The following is an 8,022-nucleotide window of genomic DNA, read 5'->3' as shown; positions in this document are numbered from 1 at the left end:
AATTTATGATCCTCAGTAATATGGTCAATATCGCAAAGGGGCATATTTATTATTGAATACATTTTGATGGCAATCTCTTTCAATCCTTATTGCAAAGATTGTGAGTATAAAAAGTCTTCAACAGGAACAGCAGTCACGAAAAACTACTGTTCCTGTAACGTTAGAAAGATACAGCAATCTGAGCAGCTGGCCGTGACTGCTGTTACTTTAGTTAATTAACAATGAATACACCCTTTCTGCCTCCACAAAGGATTTATTATGGTGTCCTTACGTTCACAAGAGCCTCTTATTAATGTTTCACACTTAAATCACATACACCTGTAGCATGAGCCTCCCTGGGCGTCGCAAGTTCATAAAGAATCACAGAGTACGCTAGATAAAATATGGTTTAATCTGAAAAATGTTTCCAAGGCTTATTCACAAAAAGGTAATAAACATATTTACAATAATTAACCCTTATCTATCTGGCTAGTTTCAAAAGACTCTTAATTGCACAGGTCACCTAGGTCAGTCAGCAGAACATACTTAGAGAGATTACATAAAACATACATTGTCATACAGGAATTCAACAGAATATAACAATCAGTCCTTAGATATACTACGTAATCATCACACCTCCTCCTAACCTGTGGCAAGGAGAATTGTAACCTGTTACTGTCTCTCCTGCCCATTCAATACTCCTGCCCCTTGGCGTGAGAGGCCATTTGTGTTTCCATGTTCTGCGCTCTTCCGGTGCTGAATGGTGAAGTTATATTGCTGCAAAATTAAGCTTCATCTTAACAGCTTTCCATTATCCCCAGAAACTTTATTCAGCCAGTTTAGAGGATTATGGTCTGTGATAACAGTGAAATTCCGTCCATACAGGTAAGGCTGTAGCTTTTGCAGTGCCCACACAATGGCTAGGCACTCTAGTTCAATCAGAGCACTCTAGCACATGCCACCTCCCGGGGGAATTGTTTTCTACTTGGGAAAATGATAGGGTGTTTCTCCCCCTGCGCTGTCACCTGGCTAAGGACAGGTCCTAGTCCGTAGTTAGACGCGTCGGTCTGTACTATAAACCTCCGTTTGAAATCTGGGTGCCGGAAAGGCCGGTCTAGGACTGAGTACATCTTCCCCTTATTCCCCAGACAAGATGGACTTTTTGATGCCCATCATCATCCATGCTTCCCAGGGTCTGGTCTCCCTTCAGGCCTTCGTGGATTCAGGGGCAGCTGGAAACTTTATTTCTGCATCCTTAGCAGCTAACCTTCATCTACCCCTGGAATCATTATTGCAACCCTTGGTTCTGACAGCGGTGGATGGTAACAGAGTGGCCAATGGATCTATCTCTCAGGCCACCCGGGCGATCCGACTGCAAGTTGGTCTCCATTTTGAATGGATCTCGTTTCTAGTCCTTCCACAGACTGTTAATCCGGTAATATTAGGACTACCCTGGTTAAGGAACCATTGACTACAATTTGATTGGCAACATGCTCAGGTTACTTCCTGTGGTCTGCTCTGCGCTGATCGATGCCTCAATACCATACCTATTAGATGTCACGCTCTCAGACCCAGTCTTGGGTTGCCATCTGAATACGCCGCCTTTGTGGATGTCTTCAGTAAGACTGCCGCTGAGACTCCTCTTGTGCTTGTTCCATTGAACTTATTCCTGGAGAAAGGCTTCATCGTGGCAGAACGTACTCTCTTTCTCTCCCTGAGACTCGAGCCATGACCGAGTATGTATCTGAAAACCTCGAACAAGGATTTATTAGAAAATCTTCCTCACCTGCTGGTGCAGGATTTTTTTTTGTAAAGAAGAAGGATGGTTCTCTAAGACTATGCATTGACTACAGACTACTCAATGCCATTACCGTTAAGAACAGGTACCCCATACCCCTGGTTTCAGAGTTATTCGATCGGATCAAAGGTGCCACAATATTCACCAAACTAGACCTCAGGGGCGCCTATAATTTGATTAGGATTCGTGAGGGCGATGAATGGAAGACCGCTTTTAACACTCGGGATGGCCACTATGAATACCTGGTGATGCCTTTTAGCCTATGCAATGCCCCAGTGGTTCATTAACGACATCTTCTGAGACCTACTCTATCTCTCAGTCGTTGTCTATCTGGATGACATACTTATATTCTCCAAGGACTTAGAATCCCATAGAGGTCACGTCAAGGAGGTTTTCTCTCGACTACATTCCAACCACCTTTACTGCAACCTGGAGAAGTGTATTTTTTAAGCCTCTCAGGTCCACTTCCTGGGATATATTGTGTCCGGTGCTGGTCTTTCCATGGATCCTGGGAAAGTGGCTGCCATTCTCAATTGGCCACAACCATTGGGTCTTAAGGTGATCCAACTCTTTATTGGCTTTGCCAATTATTATCGGCACTTTATCCAAGACTTTTCGACTCTAATTTCTCCCATTACTGCTCTCACCCGCAAGGGAGCAGCAAAATCATGGTCTGCCGAAGACCTCAGTGCCTTCCAGTCATTAAAAAGGGCGTTCTCCTCCATTCCTGCTACAACCTGACTTGTCTCTAGGTTTCTTTATTGAAGTTGATGCATCCTCCATTGGCATAGGAGCCATTCTTTCACAGAGAGATTCCGATGGAAAGTTTCATCCCTGTGGTTTCTGTTCCAGAAGATTTTCCTCCAGCGAATTAAACTATGGTATCGGGGATAAAGAATTATTGGCCATTGAAACAGCCCTAGAGGAGTGGAGACATTTGCTAGAGGGGGCTGAGCATCCTGTTACTGTCTACACGGACCATAAGAACTTAACGTACTTGCAAACAGCTCAGTGTCTGAACCCACGTCAGGCCCGCTGGTCCTTGTTTTTTGCCCGTTTTAATCTCATTTTGACCTTTCGACCTGGGGTTAAGAATATCAGGGCGGATGCTCTCTCCCGGTCATTTGATGATAAAGATCTTCAACCCGTCCCCACCCCCAGAACCATCTTGGATCCTACTACCATTGTGGCCCTCACCAGAGCTTCAACCAAGGTTCCTCCTCCTGGTCGCTCCATTCTCACTTCCAGGCTTCGGCCCAAGGCTCTCAAGTGGGCCCATGATTCTCTATTTGCCGGGCATGGGGGTGTCAAGAAGACCTTCTCGTTGATTTCTAGGCATTATTGGTGGCCCTCTATCCAGGCGGACATTAAGGCCTATGTTGCCGCTTGTGGAATCTGTGCCAGACACAAGACACCTAGGCAGTGTCCTGCAGGACCCTTGGTACCACTTCCTATTCCAGAGAGACCATGGACTAGTATTTCTATGGATTTCGTCACCGATTTACCAGCTAGCCATGGATTCAATACTATCTGGGTGGTAGTGGATAGATTTTCCAAGTTGGCACATTTCATACCTCCTTCGGCTTCTATCCTTGCTAACCTCTTCCTCAAGGAGATTTTTCGTCTTCACGGCTGTCCCCAGGATAATATCTCGGATAGAGGAGTACAGTTCGTGTCCAAGTTCTGGAGATCATTCTGCAAGAGTTGGGGGTCAATCTAAAGTCTTCCTCAGGGTACCACCCTTAAACCAACGGCCAAACGGAGAGGGTCAACCAAGACTTGGAACAATTTCTCAGGCCCTACTCTTCGGGTAATCAGGCTGAATGGAGTTGTTTCTCGTGCTGGGCAGAATTTGCTCATAATAACCAGGTGCATGTGTCTACTGGTTCGTCTCCATTTTTTCTTACCTATGGGTTTCACCCTCTCCTTCCTGAACTTTCCCAACCTGATTCAGCGCTTCCGGCCGTGCAGAATCTCATTCAGGACTTTTCTCAAATATGGTGTCAGGCGAAGTCAAAATTATTGGAATCCTCCCAGCGCTACAAAGCTAGCGCCGATCGTCGCCGTAGACCAGTCCCCAGACTTCGAGTTGGGGACAAAGTGTGGTTATCCACAAGGAATTTAAGACTTTGACATTCAAATTCCTTCTTCCTCCATCACTCAAGATTCACAATGTGTTTCATATTGCTTTACTAAAACCCCTCGTTCTCAACAGATTTGTCAAAAGAACCCCACCCCCGGTCCCAGTAAAGACTGATCATGGGGAGGAATATAAGTTCAATCAAATTCTGGATTTCCGGATCTCCAGGGGTCGCCACCAATATCTTGTTGACTGGAGGGGCTATGGCCCCGAGGAGAGATCTTGGATCGATGTACAAGAGATACATACCCCTCGCTTATTGGCCAAATTCAAGAAGGAGAGAGAGGCAAGCCCTGAAAAAGAGGAAAGGGGAGAGTACTGTCAGGCGACATCTCCGCACTGACACTCCCAGGCAGCCTGCAACTTGTTCTTCTGCGTAAAGATCAGAACCAGAACTTTTTGCCCCACCTCAAATATATGTTCTCTCGCATAGCGGTCATACCTGTCAGGCGCCGTCTCCGCTCTGACACTTGGTGCAGGAGACGGACGCCTGCACCTTCTCAGCAACCCTGTCCTGTTGCCTAGCAGGGGGTCGCTATCTCTGCTCACCTGTCTGCATCCAGCATGTCTTACCGCCAAAATCTCCCTAACCCAATCAGGAGGTACCTTAGGGTATATAACGCAGCCTCTGACACATGTCTAGTGCCAGAGTATTTGGTCTTCAGCCTTGCTCCAGCGTTCCTGTGTTGCTGTTATTTGGACTCTGACCCCGGCTTGTTCCTGACTTCTCCTTTGGTTCCTGATTCTGGCTTAGTGTGATATTTGGTATTGATCTTCTTCCTGACCATTCTCCTGCTTCTGATTTGGCTATATCCGTGCCTCTGGTTTTGACCCGGCTTGCTGACTACTCTTCCATCCTGCCTCCTGGTGGGCTGTCACCGCTGCCTCAATTGTTACCTCGCCAGCTGACTGATACTGAGGGCCGCGACCTGCACGTCCCTTGCAGCAAAGTCCATACCTCCTTGCGGGGTTTCCTGGTGAAAACTAGGAGCGTGTTAGACTCCATGCCTCAGTACTCAGTAGCGCCAACTGCTGGCAGGTATCATCAATTCCACCTAGTGATTCTGACAATACCACAGCTTCTACTTCACCTGCACAGCTTTCAGGTTGCTCTGTACCATTCCCATTAAGGACTGCAATTTTCCCTGAACTGCACTACATAGTGTACCACTGACATTTCTAGAGTGATCAACTTCCCTTCCCACTCTTCCGTAATCAAATCCAATAAGCCGCGCACCGGGGGCCATATAGGAGTTCAAAGGGTGAGTCAGTCAGTGGATTCCTGCCGTACCTCGCGGTATGCAAAGATGATATGCGGCAGAACATTCTCCCAGTCTTTTCCCTGTGACTCCACAAAAGTCCTAAGCATTTGTTTTAGGGTGCCATTAAGGCACTCACACAGCCCGTTGGCCTGCGGGTGATACGGGGAAGTAATTAAATGATTCACCTGCATCTTTTTACAAAGCCTCTGCAGGAGGTTAGACATGAACTGGGTACCTTAATCAGTTAACATTTCTTTTGGGAACCCCACCATAGAGAAAATATTTACAAGGGCGTCTGCTACTTTGTCAGAGCGAATGGAAGAAAGAGCTACTGCTTCTGGGAACCTAGTAGCATAATCCACTAAAGTCAGAATGTACTCTTTTCCTGAGCTACTGGGAATGGCTAAGGGACCCACAATATCCACAGCAACCCGCCCTAAGGGTTCTGATATGACGGGCAGGGGAATAAGAGGGGCCCTTCCCACATCACCAGACTTTCCAATGACCTGGCACGCATGGCACGAGCGACAGTACTTGACTATGTCAATCAGCATGCCAGGCCAGTAAAAATTATGTACCAAACAAGCTTTAGTTTTGGCAGTACCCAAATGTCCTGCTAGGGGTATCTCATGGGCCACTTTCAGCAACCCTTCCCTATAAGTTTGAGGTACAACCAGCTGCTTGTGAGCAATTACAGGATTAATGCACAGGTCTTCTGTGCTGCTCTCTGGGTCACTACTGCTAATACATTTGATTTGTTTTCACACTTTGAGACACCTTCAGAATTGGGTACATGTAAATTGACCTGCTTACCTAAAACATTAGCAGACATGGTATCACATTTAGGCTCAATCTCACACATTTTGCTCTGATCAAATTCACAACCTAGGGGATGTAAAGGGTTAGTCTCTCCAAAAAGAGCATTATCATCAAATACATTGACACATAAACCCTCCCTCTGCATCATAGGTACCTGCAAATCTGCATGAGTTTTCTCAGCAGCACATGAAACTTCATTACATATTTTTGCACTCATTTTATGCTGGTCAGCAGAATTCACCTAGGAAGAATAGAGTTAGTTTGCACCAGTGCATCAGAAAGGACATCACTTTCATTAATATGAGTGCATCCTCCCCAAATCAGTCCCCAACAATACCGTGGCAGGCAGATTATCTAGTAACCCAACGTCTTGTCTTCCTCTGCCAGATCCCCAATCTAGATACACACTGGCTAGGGATACTGCAGAATGTAGGCCCCCCCACTCCTCGCACAGCAATAGTCTTCCCGGGAATAATGTTCTCTGGGCTCACTAGAGCTGGATGTACAAGAGTCAGGTCTGCTCCAGAGTCTAACAATCCAAATGCGACTTGGTGTCCTACCTTAACCGCTTGTAGATTGTCTCTGGGGCGTTCTTGGGATCCTCCTGCACACAGAACGGCCGGCATTGGCTTTCCTCCCGGGCCCCCCAGAGAAGAAGGAGTTGTTTTTGCTGCAGTTGACACTGATGTTCCCCACTTCATCAAATGTAAAACACCTGCGGCCATTTTTCAAAACAGATTTTCCCCCCGGCCCCCCCAAAAGGTACTGCAACAGCTGGTGTGGTTGTCAGGGAACTCAGGGGTGATCCTCCTGGTTGCCTCTCTTTCCACGTAGTTTGCCCTGGCGCTCCCCAACACTTCTTTGTTACAGGAGCCCTGGTAACTGTTTACTTGTCGGCCGGGCGGGCAGCTTCTTGCGATGTTTTAGGGTCATGATCCACAACCCATTCTCTCACGTCAGCTGGGCACAGTGTGAGGAACTGCTCCTGGAGAATAAGTTCATTTAGTTTATCATAGTTTAGTACCTGTAATCCAACAATCCATTGATGCATCATTGATGCATCATGGATGATAATTGTGCAGTCCCTCTGATACCTATAGTCCGGCATAGGTATCAGAGGGACTGTGCCTTGAATCTCTGAATTTCCGCCGGAAAGCCTCAGGAGTTATGTCCAAACGAAGTAATAAGGCTTTCTTAATTGCGACATTATCACCGTCCAGTTCCTGTGGAAGGTCTGCAAATGCATCCAAAGCTTTCCCTCTTAGTCCAGGGGATAAATATCTGGCCCACTCACTGGAGTCCAGCTCAAACTGTCAGCAAGTCCTTTCAAAACCCCTGAGGAAAGAATCAAGGTCACTGTCTTTTTCCAACACAGGGAATTGGTTGTGCCTGGGTTTTTTTTGTTACCCGGACCTCGGTCTGCCGACTGGCCCTTGAGCTTCGCTAGCTCTAACTGATACTCGAGTTTGGCTTGACATTCAACAGCCTCCCTGTCTGCGCGACATTCAGTAGACTCCCGGTCTACAGCAGCACGGCATTCAGCAGCCTCCCTGTCTGTGCGACGTTCAGCAGCCTTTTGGAGTTGCTGGATCAGCTGAAGCAATGTTACAGGATCAGTATCCTTCAACTGTTTGAGGGCAGCATGCATGTAACTGTGCAGGGTAGGTTCCTCACTTGGTTCAACAGAGGTATTTGTGGTAATGTCCGGTGATAACTGCTCTCCTGAAGCAGAGATGCTTTCTTCCTGGCCTTCCCCGGCACTTAGCTTCTGATCAGCATCCACAAGCGCTTGAATCAGTTGTTCTTGGTTCCTGACCGGGACTCCCCGAAATTAGTGAGCCTCCCGGAAATTCCGGAAGAGTAGGCAAGTAAGCCTATGTATACTGAAAAATAAAGAAGAGCAGTGCCCGTTTGTCCATCAGGGCACGTGGCCAGTGAAGGAGTTGGGGAGGAGCAAGGACATACATGCATGATAATGAGATTAGTCATTACCATGTAGCTTATTGTGTAGCGCCCTTCCCTAA

Source organism: Mixophyes fleayi, chromosome 1 (assembly GCF_038048845.1).
Source record: "Mixophyes fleayi isolate aMixFle1 chromosome 1, aMixFle1.hap1, whole genome shotgun sequence".
Classification (NCBI taxonomy): Eukaryota; Metazoa; Chordata; class Amphibia; order Anura; family Limnodynastidae; genus Mixophyes; species Mixophyes fleayi.
This window is presented reverse-complemented; position numbering follows the sequence as displayed.